At 40.6% G+C, this 12,865-nt stretch overlaps 1 protein-coding gene across 1 annotated transcript in view; it reads left to right on the top strand.

Moving 5' to 3' along the window:
- PRKX (protein kinase cAMP-dependent X-linked catalytic subunit) overlaps positions 1 to 12,865 on the top strand; it is a 68,040-nt gene that overhangs the window by 15,312 nt on the left and 39,863 nt on the right. The window lies entirely within an intron of this gene.

The following is a 12,865-nucleotide window of genomic DNA, read 5'->3' as shown; positions in this document are numbered from 1 at the left end:
TCCCTAATGTGAGCCAAGAGTAGCAGTTCGACAATGAAGGGTGTGTGTGTGTGAGAGAGAGACAGAGAGATACATACCATTGTAATCTTTTTTATTTTAATGCCACATTTATTTCTTATGCTACAGATGTGCGACCAAGATTACAAACACAAAAGTAATACTCTTAATAAAAATTTAAAGTTCTCCAGTAATGCTTCAGGGAATACGATCAAGAGGCTCTTGACTGTACTGAAGAGAACAGGATCATACACTTCTTCCCTTGTGAATGCCTAACCAGTTATTACAGTATAGTGCAAGGAATTTTAGCTTGATTGGATACAATAGCACCACTAGTAATTTGGGATACTCTTTTAAAACGTGTGGGACTCCTCTGTTTTGGAATGGGCAGAACTTGTTTTGCCACATTCAAATTAGGAAAGAAGGGTGGAGAGCAAGGCATAACTTGGAGACACTTAGCTGCATCCTCCTCCAAAGGGTGCAACAGCCTCCTTTCTTGCTGTGCACTTTAATTACTATAGCATGCACTCATTAGATGGACGAGGTGTGGAATGTCTTGCTTCACACGAGACAGGCTTGAGTAGGAGGTGGGGGAGATTTGCCTTAGATGATGGAGAAGGGAGGAAGATCCCCTGATTCCTGCCTTAAAACTGTGCAAGTGAGGTCTGTCAGTTTCACTTCTGCTGTCAGAACTGGGAAGTGAGACTGACAGGGTTTGACTTCCTTCACAGCGCGAAGTGGAATTTGCAAATCTCAGTCAGTGCTGTGAGCCAGTTCCCTTCCTAAATTAAGTTATCTAGCCAAGACAAAATGAAACTAAAGGTTTCCTATGTATTTGCTTTTAAGTAACAAATCAGTAGAAAAACAAAATGGGAAGCACAGATAATACAACCAAACATCAACCAAATGTTCACATAATGATATAAAAATGAATGGGAAGATTGTTGCTCATCACAAGTGACAGAGGCCAGTCACATTTATACAAACATGTCTTCCATAGCACTCATAACTGTAGTGGACAAACAAGAGGAGAAGAATCACATCTTCCCAGGAAAAATGAAATACCTTCTGTTGTTGTTGTTATATCCCATTTTTCCTCCAAGGAGCTCAAGATGGTATACATAGTTCTCACCTGCTCCATTTTATCATCACAACAACCCAATGGGGTGGGTTAGGCTGAGAGACTGTGACTGGCCCAAGGTCACCCAGTTAGCTTTGTGGTTGAGTGAGGACTACAACCCAGGTCTCCCAGGTCTTAGTCTAGCAATCTAACCACTACACCACACTGTAGCATGAGTACTTGTGGACTGCTGCAGCTGGAGCACTGGTATGAGTTTAAGCCTCCTTGCAACTAATCTGTATATTTTTATGCTGGAAAAAGAATTGATTGAAAAGTCCTAAAGAACCACCTTATACTAGTTCATGGTGTTGAATGGAATGGAATGAAATGAAATGTTTGATGTAGTTAATAATGTACAGGCATTAAAATGCACTCATATAATGATACTTTTAAAGTGTGAAAGCGAAAGAAAGAGGGAGGAGGATCGTAGCATAAAATGTGGCATACGTGAATGTACACACAGTGGAATGTTGTATGTACTTGCGGGTTTCTGGCAAGATAACACCTGCAGCACTTGACTGAGATGGAATTTGTCCTAAGGTGCTTGCCAGAGTTGAACAGGTACATACACTCTTTCTAGATATGTCTACCAGATAAGAGGCATTTTAGACTACTTATTTGCTGCTGGAGCAGAACAGTAACATGGAGTCCATTATGTTGTGTTGTGGCCATTGATAATACCCCTTGTCTTCAGCTGTTCTGTGTGTAAGTCTGGAAGTGCATTTCAGATTTTCATAATGATTTGAACTCCTGAACAGGAAGTGAAGGCAGAAAGCGATGGCTATTCTTGTCTTGTAAGATCAGCGTGTTTGATATAGTGCCTACAATAGTTAATGAACTTTAATGTTCCCTTCTCTACCTTTTATATCCTGCATAATGCACCAAATAGGATGAAGACTTCTAAGAGAGACAAGAGAAGTGTCACTGTTGGCATATGGCTGCACTTAATTCTAGAATCAGTTACTGTGTTCTTCTTTGAATTTTGAACTTTACAAACCCTGTGCAGGTAATCACTGTGCAGATAGTATCTGAAAGAATGCACAAAAAAATGTTGTTTGTGTCATAATCCCATGCCATAATGAAATCCCTTGTCAAACACTAGCCAAAGCTGGGAATTAATAAAACCTGATCTTCCAGCCCCCATATGTAGTAATATTGCTAAGGAACGAACATTTAAAAGAGAAAATTATTCTAAATTCTGAAGCATCCTAGAGGTATTTTGAGTCATCAGGATGTCAAGTTTTTTAGGAAACTGGAGATTGCCAATTCACTCACAATATGACAAATTTAGAACTTTCCAGACTAGAAGTATTGAGATATGGAGACAGGAAGGTACTTCAAATATTAAAATGTGTGTGTATGCATGATGGCAGGCTGGCTTAGGTTCTAATTTGCGTTTTCCTGCTAATTCAAGTTACCGGTACTTCTCCGATGTACAGGTTCTTCCTGTTTTGCAAACACCTATTGGATAGTGCCTTTGGCAATCAGTTACAAGAGTAGGTCTTCTCCTGAACACCTGCCTATTCTGAAAAAGATGTTAATACCCCCTAAAGCCTCCAATAACTCACGTTAATACCCCCTCAAACCTTAGTGTGACAAAGAGAAACCATTTCCACAGCTTAAAGCTAGGGAGGAGGGAAGGGTTTGACCTATTATGTAAGAGGTGTTTGGAGCATCTTTCAAAAGTGTAGAGTGATGTCACAATCAAGAGTCTACCTTTTCCTTCTTGAAGGAGAAACATGATTTGTGGTAGCACAAATTATGGCTTGGTACCAGGCTTATCCACAATTTTTTGGACTCTTGGGGAACACTTACTATCTTTCATCCTAATGCCTGTGCTTTGTTTTATTTAAACCAACACCCCCAGCAGTGAACACTTCTCTACTGCAGCATATAAGCATTTACGTAAAGAGAATGAAAAGCTGCCCATGAGCACGACTGCTTTGTTCTCCCTTCCCAGGTGAATGTTTAACCTCTCTGATGTTCACATCCTATTGGTTAAAAGGGGAGTGGGTGGACATCCTTATCTCCGCAGTATGACTATAGCTCACTTCCGTGTTACTGTGTGAGTCTTCAACTACTAGAACTTAATCAAGGTTACAACATAAACTTTAAAGTCCCTGACAGGAGTTGTAGCATTCGATCAATCTGTTCAGTTTCATGATCTCATCAGTCAGAATGTGTGTGAAACTGTTATGGCATCATGTCAATTTGACCAATAACCGAAGAGCTTTCACTGCCACTACGTGGGAATTTGCAGTATACTTTGAGATGCTTGAGGAGAAAAGAAATAGTACTTTTATACTGCTATGGTGTTGTTGTTTTTGTTGTTTTTGGTGTGTTTATATATTACTATCCAAGCAGATTGCCAAGAGTTTGATTAGCTTGCTTCTTTTCAAAAAATATTTGCAAATTATTTTGTAACCTTTTCTAATGTAAAGAAAAGGAAGATGACTCATTAAGACTGGGGGAATTCATTTGCTATAGTGACAAAAGGGCACACAATTAACACTTTTTTTACTGCAATACATGCTTTGCAAATAATTACTTCTCAAATACAGCAAATTTGGCTAAATTTATGTGGCTAAATATATCTCATTCAAAAGAGTGTGAAAATGCCTTCATCTTGATATCTAAGCTTTTACAGCTTTAAGAACAAAACCTTAAGAAGTAAAGGTCTGTTTTCAGTTGAACGCATGCTTCAGGGAAGTGGTTTTTTTAATATTTATATTTTATTAAGGTGATTTCAGTTAAAAGAAATAAAGTGATACAGAAAAAGAAGGAAAAGTGAGAGAGGGAAAAAACCCCAACAAAAATACATATAAATTTTCCAAAAAAGAGAACAATATACGATATTCCCCTATATTCTTGTATAGTGTTATTGTCCTAGTGCTTATGTAGATGTTAATAGCCTACTACATTTTGTATAAACTCATTCCAAATGTTATATTTATCCATACAGGCTGCGCCTGTAAGCAGTCCATTCATAAACTGTGAGTGATGCCATATTGTCAGTTCATTGATTGGAGGGTAAAGGTAAAGGGACCCCTGACCCTTAGGTCCAGTCGTGACTGATTCTGGGGTTGCGGCACTCATCGTGCTTTACTGGCCTAGGGAACCAGCGTACAGCTTCCAGGTCATGTGGCCAGCATGACAGAGCCGCTTCTGGTGAACCAGAGAAGCACACGGAAATGCCATTTACCTTCTTTTGACTTCCTCTACAAATACGTGTTCAGGGGATTTTACAGGGGGCTGGCGGTGTGAGGGATGTGGGCATTTGTAGCAACCCACCCTTCCAATATGTGAAATGGATGCTGTGTACTAACACAAGATCCTAGCACATGCCTGTTTGAAAGAGGCACTGATGATCTAGCAGCTCCTCTCTCCTAACTATATAAAAGTTGCAAGTTGTTAAACAACCACAGATGGTCAGGGTGAAGGTTTTAAAACACACACACACAGACCCCAAATCTGAACAGGGAATTTAAAAGTGCAAAGTATGAAACAGTTGATGAAGAAGTGACACCCATAAAATGGAGGTACCCCTTTCATCCACACATCTGTCTCTTGTTACAAACCTCTTGTAGCACACGCACGCACGCGTGCACACACATACACACACAAACAAACACCAGTTTGGGTGCAGGTTGGATGTATTTTGCCCAAAATTGAGCAGCATTTGAAGTGAAGAAGAGGTGGTGAGGAACCAGTCAATAACTTGTCTAAAGTTACTGACATTGATTCATTTTCCCTGGGTTTACCTGGAGCATTCTTCATTAGGCATCTCCCTCAATTCCTGGTGTTGGTGGGGAGATTTTGAAAATGAAATCAATAGTGTTTGAGTGGGGGAATCTGTACTATAGTTGTGGACCCTGGAAAGCACATTGTTTTTAGTAACATTCTGAGTTTCTAATCAAAGTCTAGCTGTTTCTTTTTTTTGTTAAATGTTGGACTGATACTATTTAAGAGTCTGAAAGCACTGTTGTATGACTTTGCAGATGACGATAGGTTGAGGTTTTTTAATGGCCAGTTTTCCTCCTTTGTTGCTATGATCAAAGGGTAAAACAAATATTTTATTTTAGGAACGTGTGACTAGCAATGCCAATCAGATAGGACTCTTATGGAATGAATGGGTGTGTAACATGGTGAGTGAAATTTAGGGATTAAAGAATTGCTCGTGCATTAGTGTCCTGGCATCTAATAATGGTTTGTGTTGACATCAGTCTTCCAAGAATTATAATTGGAATGAAACTCAGCATCACACATGCTTGTCATATTACTGGTCACACTTTGCTTATGTTTGATATCCTGTTTTCATATCTACTTGTCACTTGTCACAGGGAAGAATCAGAGTTCATTTGTCTAGAGAGCCATTTCCCACATCTCAGCTGTTGTGAAATGAGACACTAAAGAACAATGAGATGGCAATATACATGCCACTATTTTGCTGGGTTTGAACTTATGACTTGTAGGGGTGGAAATGTATACTCTGGAGCATTGTATACTCAAATTGTGGTTGAAGATGTTAACATGGAGAAAGGTGTTGACAGATCTGGTCAACAAAATGAAACATGGCCATGAAAACAGATGTCAAACATAAGAAAAATGTGACAAGCCATATGGCAGCCATGCATGATGTCTGTGAGCTCATTGTAGTTGCAGTTCCAAAAATATCAAAGTGAGGTGAATGGTTAGTGAAGGTAAGAATAGGATTGAAGCATGGAGAGGAAGGGATGATGTTTAGGAGAAGATACATGTCTGGTGTTGAGCACTGTATGTTATGGTGGAGTTACTCAGAATGCAGAGCTTACAACATCCAGAAGATTTACACGAAAGAAAAGAGTGTGCTTCTGTAACATATTAGCCACATGACCTGCAGATTCACCATACTTGCCGCCACGTTCATAGGTGCCAAGTTCCGGATTGAAAAATCCGGGATCAGCAGCGCCGCGGCACCGGAGGTCGCTTCTACGCACTTCCGGACATGTGTAGAAGCGACTTCTGATGCCGCTGTGCCCATTACCAAAATGTCCGCAGCGCCAGAAGTTGCTTCTACGCATGTCCGGAAATGCGTAGAAGCGACTTCTGGTGCTGCAGACATTTTGGAAATGGGCACAGCGGCATCAGAAGTTGCTTCTACACATGTCCGGAAGTGCGTAGAAGCGATTTCCGGTGCCGGCGTGGCACCAGAAGAACATGGCCGCTGGCAGGAGCTCCGTAATCCGGGGAATACAGGGTATTTTGCCATTTGGGACACCTGCGGGAAACGGTAATAAAATATGGGGGTTTCCTGGGGAAAATGGGGTTCTTGGCAGCTATGGCCAAGTTCCCAGAGGAAGTTTGGTTTTTTTTATTATTATTATTCTAGGCCTCAACTAAAGACCTGCTGGTAAAGAGACTAGCCTGTTCCCTATGGATTAGGATTAGCAAACCCTGTAGCAGCTGTGATGGTTGTCCTAAATATACTTGTATTTTAATACAAACTCCAGGCTGTGAAAATTGTCCTCAACAGTTATATTGCATGGCCTAAAGAAGATGAAGATTATAGAAATTCTACGGTCATCATTGCACAAATGAAGCAAACAAAAACAAAAACAAAACACATCTTCTGTAGAGTAAAATGCACCATAGAATTGGTTGTATCTCATGGAAGCTTTGGGCTTCTACTAGTGTAAGGTGAGTCATCTCTTTTTCACTAATTCCCCACACAATTTGCAGCCCTCTGCCATACCTCAAACTGTTCCAGAGGACCCTCCCCCTCCCTTAGGAAAAGTGTATATTGGGAAGGGAGGTTGGTCTGCATTGGATAGAAGGGATCATGGAAAATCAGGTGCCATGCCTTTCACAAGTGGAACCACTTCTCCATAACAGAATACCACCGTTGGATACAGCCCCCCCCCCAAAAAAAAAATTAAATGCTGCTCTATTTTTAGACTTTCTGAATTGTTGTTTGTCAACAGAGCATCATCCCCCAGGAGGTTCGCCGCCACTGGCACACCCCTGCGGGCGGCTAGCCCCACCCAGCATGTGCACCGCTCCGGGTGCCGGAGCAGCTAGCTCCGCCATTGCATATAGCAAAGCTCTGGGGTGCAGTTGGCCAAGGTCTTGCAAGACTTGGATGTCAGTTGATATAACTGACCCCATCTAGCCACTTGGGCAACAAAGCCTGTGACTAATCACTCTGCATAAAAGATGGGAAGGGTTTTTTAAAAATTCTTATTGGCTATTAGCCTAGTATTGTTTCTTCCAGGAGGTATTTGTGGTCTGGCTTCTGCCAGCTTCAGCTGAAGGGCCAGTCTGGACGGGAAAATTGCCCCCAAGTTAGCATGAATAGGAAGGTGTCTGTGAAGCCCAACTTGGTTGAGACTGGGGGTGGTTTCCAAGGTTATCAAGAGATCGTACGACCATAAAGTTTTAGGACCTGCCTCCCCTTGCAATGGAAATAGCTTACAGTCCATCAGGCATAGTTTAGGCTTGAGCTTTGAAGCAGTAGTGGGAAATTGCAACTGACTATCCATGCCACTCTTCCTGGCCTACTGTTTGTGATCAGGTTAGAGCTACCCCCTCCACATTTAGTTGAGAATGATGTATGAAATATTATTTCAGTGGTGTGTGTTCATTCCAGCTATTTGTGCATAGTGCATACGCCTTCCTTTTTTTACATTCTCACTCTGTCTTGTTTGCACAGCACTTTGCTTGGTATATCAAAGGGGACTGTGTGATGACCACTCCCTCCCCCTGCTGTGGCAGTCGCTTCTTCATGCACTCGCATATCTGAAAGCCGAGTGATTAAAGTAGTCCTGAATGGCTTCATAGTGTTTACAGTACATTATTTTTCTTAGTCTCTCCACTGTTTCCTTTGGCTCTTCAGAGTACCATAGCACTGTTAGTTTGTTCTCACCTTTAGAACTATGTGATCACATGTGACCATGTGACTGCATCTGTCATTCCAATGAAGAAGCACTCGGTGAAGTTGATGTTCAAATTTGTGTTCCTTTTCCATGTACTAGTCTCTTCTGTAGGGACGATTTCCTTGCCCTTTAATGTAGAGCTACTCCAAATCTCCCTTCCTCCTCCTCCTTATCTCGGTGACTCCAGTGAGAGCTGGACCATAAAGAAGGCTGATCGCCGAAGAATTGATGCTTTTGAATTATGGTGCTGGAGGAGACTCTTGAGAGTCCCGTGGACTGCAAGAAGATCAAACCTATCCATTCTTAAGGAAATCAGCCTTGAGTGCTCCCTGGAAGGACAGATCGTGAAGCTGAGGCTCCAATACTTTGGCCACCTCATGAGAAGAGAAGAATCCTTGGAAAAGACCCTGATGTTGGGAAAGATTGAGGGCACTAGGAGAAGGGGACGACAGAGGACAAGATGGTTGGACAGTGTTCTCGAAGCTACGAACATGAGTTTGACCAAACTGCGGGAGGCAGTGGAAGACAGGAGTGCCTGGCGTGCTATGGTCCATGGGGTCACGAAGAGTCGGACACGACTAAACGACTAAACAACATTTTTTTTTCATTATTGAAGGGGTATGGAAAATTTGCTCCAAGTTCTGGAACCATGTTGGGCCAGCAGTTTTGTTTCGTTTCCTTTAGTGTGTAGTGCTGCTAAAAACGTCCATAACCACCCCACTCTACTAGTACACCTCTGAAAGATTTAGTCATGGATCTTCCCCTGTAGTGTAATAGTTTGGCCCTCAAAGGCAGCTCAGTTAGCTCAAGACTGTGCCTGGAAAACAACACCACTTGGTATTTTTCACTGAAAAAAATGAAAATTGCAGCACTCTTTAAAATTAATAAGGCCATTCCTCCTCATTTTTAATGTAGGTTCCTAAAGCTAATAGTAGCTGCCCCCCCCCCCCCGGGTAGTACAATCACAAGAGGATTTTACTCATTAAACACATTTGAACTGTAGTAGACAAACTTGACTACTGAGCTAATGTAAACCTGGATGACAAAGTGACAATTCTGTTGAGCAAAGCATTTTGGGCTCACTTGTTCAACTCAAGGTGTATCTTTCAGAAGTGCTTCATGTCTGTTCCAATTTATTGCAGTATAAATTTGTCCATGTTCTTCAAATGTATTTTGGAATCTTCACCCTGAGCGATGTGGATTTTAAAAAACAGGTGGCAATTATATTATGGTTGCATATCCCTGGCTTGCTTGTTTTTTGTAACTTAATGGTTTTACTTCAAATTTGTTCCATTCTTGACAAATTAAGCTGGCTGCATATATCTTGCTGAATTGTGGATCTGGTCAATTTTTCCTGCAGATGTTTTGTTTATATCCAGAACTTGTAGTTACATGAGCAAAGGCTGGACACATTGCAATGAGCCAATTCTGAACACTATTATGTAAACTATCCACACATCTGAAGTGTTTGAGCAATAAAGGAATTACGTTCCGAGTACATAATTAAATGACGTTGTTCGATATTGCTGGAATAGTTGAGAGCTGTCAACATTCATTAGTTTACAAAGCAAACTGAAAATAGCAGTAGTTCCTCATTAAGTACTAAATTAAAATACTTGTGATAGAACTTGTTTCCCATGCTTGTACTTGATTAAAATGAAGATAATATTTTAAGCTGCTGCTTCTTTTTTTAAAAAAAGATTAGCTTCCTTATAACACTGGCAAAGCAGAACATTGTTCCCATATAATACAAAGTGGTTTTTTATTGCTCTTCAGCAGTAATAAAAAGCCTTTGTACATTCCAATACTTGTGTTTGCTTTCTCAAGGACCCAGTTAAGATTATTAGGTCAGATATTCTGGTGTAAAAATAACTATTCTAAGAAAGGATTCTTCTAATTCAGATGAGTTATTGATTTCAGATTTCTAATTCAGTTTTCAGTTCATTGAGCAATTTTTCCAATCTTAATATGTGCTGTAGACAATTTGCATAGTGGAGGATCTTACCAATTTATCAAGCTTAGGAGCTTATTTCTCTTTAAGGTTCCTGAATGTGGCAACCATATCAATCACATATTTGTGATCACATATCAGCCCTGATTTAGCTGAACCAACATTATGTCCCAGAAGGTACTTTCTAGCAAAAAGACACGCACACACACTGTTCATAGAAATTTCAAAGTAGGAAGGGAAATGTTGACACTGACTCTAGGCTGGAACTCTAGAGAGGAACACAGAAGAGAGGAACTCTAGAGAGGAACACAGAAATAGTGCTCATAATAGGAACCTTGTGGAATGGAGAGAAGCAGCGGAACATAGTTATCTCTGAATACAAACTCTATAGAAAGGATAGGGTAGTGTCACTCTGTTGGAATCCCAACAAGTTAAAAAAATCCCCAAAGGGGCACGCTCTACCACAGAATTGGTGTGGGTGGTAGTACCAGGCCCCAGTGCAAATCATGTTCCAATAAGGAAAATGAAAGTTACCACAAACTTTGGAAAAAGAAATGGAAGGAGACAATAAGGAATGTCAAACAGAATAAGAGAAGCATGAAGACCACCAACAAAACAATCTTTATTTACTCTATATTAGCAAGAGAAGAGCTAGGGAGACCTTTATTTACTCTATATTAGCATGAGAAGAGCTAGTTGTACCTTTGAATGATGAGGAAGTCAAAGGTGTGCTAAAGGGGATTGCAGAGAAGCTGAATGAATTATTAGCCACGTTCTTCACAGGGGAAGATGTAGAGGAGATCTGTGCCTGAACTAACATTCTAGGAAAAGGAGTCTGATCAATTAAAGCAAATTGTGGTGAAGTTCTAGAATTGGCAGTCAGTCCAGCTCTCTTTGCTGAGGGGTTATATGATGTTGAGAGGGTATCCCAAGGGAAGCCCCATACAGAGCAAATTAGAGTAATCCAGTCTTAAAGTTACTAGTGCCAGGACCACGGTGGTTAAGCTGTCTCAGACCAGGAATGGCTGTAGCTGTCTTATCAGCCAAAGTTGGCCAAAGGCACTCCTAGCCACTAAGGCACATGTGCTTCAAGTAATATTAAAGTTGGGTTCAGGATCACCCCAGGCTGTGTACCTGTTCCTTAGTACTAGTAATGCATGAAAACTTTATTTGGCTTAGTTTATAATTGCAAGTAAGAAACTGCATTCTAACATCCCACAGCACTGTGAACCTAATCAGAGTCTGGCTTCGTAAGCATATGACTATGCTATGCAAGACAGTCCCATGGAGATTAGAAATTTGAGTGCTGGGTGGAGGGGGAAGGCAAGGTGAGTAAAAGAAGGCATGCTAAATGCTTTCAGCATAAATGCCTTGCATATTGCTGTGAGCATCAGTGCTGTCCACTTAGCTAAAATGGTTATAGTATGTTTAAAGGGTGTTTATTGCAGCATCCTCTGTAAAAGTAAAAAAATAAAAATAATGACACTAATGCTTGAGGCTTTCAACAAGCATACAATTAAAATCACAAGTTTTGAAAGGTGTGTGAGGGACTATTGTTGTCTCCTACTTTGTAGCCACTTTGCTGTAGGCAAATTTAATAACTTCTTAGGTGCATTTTCCTCAGAAGAAAATAGGATTGAGTGTAATTGGCTGGAGTCTTCAAGATAAAACTGAATTGTGTACAAAAGGGTTTGCTTGTTATATGCTTTTCTGTGTTAATATTGGCTCAGACACAAACATTTTTTCAGTAGTCAGTATAGGAGTAATAGGTTTGTTTTCAAGACCATGACCTTGTTTGGTCTCTCACATCAGGCAGAAGGCTGCTTGGGATGGTTGTGCATTCTTGCCTGGCTATTGACTTCTCTTCTACCCTAGAGGATAGAAAGCAAGGTGGTGTGCCACGTGTCTGAAATAACATGTCAAATTGTTTCTGCAGATTTATAAATAGCAAGGCTACTTTTATTTAATAGAAGGGTATTAGAACCTTGCTTGGAGCAAGTATTTCAGTATCCATCGTTCAGGAATGCTCCGCTGGAAGGATGGTAATATATAAACTAGTTGCAAAAGCAAAACTTCATGCCACGGGACTTGTCACAAACATATTGCTATCATGACCATCCCCGAGGGAAGCAAAGGCTGGCATTTCAGTTGTTAGAGCATGAGAATCCTAATCTCAGGATCATGGGTTCAAGCCCCATGTTGGGCAAAATATTCCTGCATTGCAGGGGGTTGAACTAGATGACCCAACGGAATTGTTGTTCTCACTTTGCATGAAGTGCCTGAAACCATTTTAATCAACATGAGAATTATTGGTTTGCACATTCAGACTCTTGCAAATTAAGAGGCTCACATAAAGTGCCTTGTTTTAGTGTTTCCCAAATCACAGAATCCTGTAAACATCGGACTGTTGGCATCATTTGACTTTCAGAAATGCACACATATTTTTGCAAATGCTTCTGTAACAAACCTATTTCTCCTATAACAGCTTCTTCACACTGCTTTGCTACTATGTAATGATTTTTTTAAGTGTCTACTTAACAATTGGCAGCAGAACTATGTTTAAAAAGTTGAACTCTTAACTCTTCCACTATTTAAACCTGTAAATGACTCACAACTGCATAGATAATTGTTTCAGTTGTGTTACTCAGGTACAGTGTTGACCGAATTAATTATTATTGTGTTGCAAGCCCACCGTGAAAACAAGGTTGTTTACTGGTATCTGCATGCAACGTGACAACAGTACAGTATTAAGGGATTTAATCACATGTTCAATTTCCCAGGGTAGTTAGATGACATAGTTGAATATGTTAAGAAGCCTTTTCTGAACGCTGTTTATAGTTTCTATGTTTAAAAAGCACTGTAGCTCAAGAAGGATGTGATAAGGCA

Source organism: Zootoca vivipara, chromosome 4 (genome assembly GCF_965207765.1).
Source record: "Zootoca vivipara chromosome 4, rZooViv2.hap1.1, whole genome shotgun sequence".
Taxonomy (NCBI): domain Eukaryota; kingdom Metazoa; phylum Chordata; class Lepidosauria; order Squamata; family Lacertidae; genus Zootoca; species Zootoca vivipara.
Note: the sequence above shows the minus strand (reverse complement) of the source record. Positions and strands in the feature narration are given on the sequence as shown.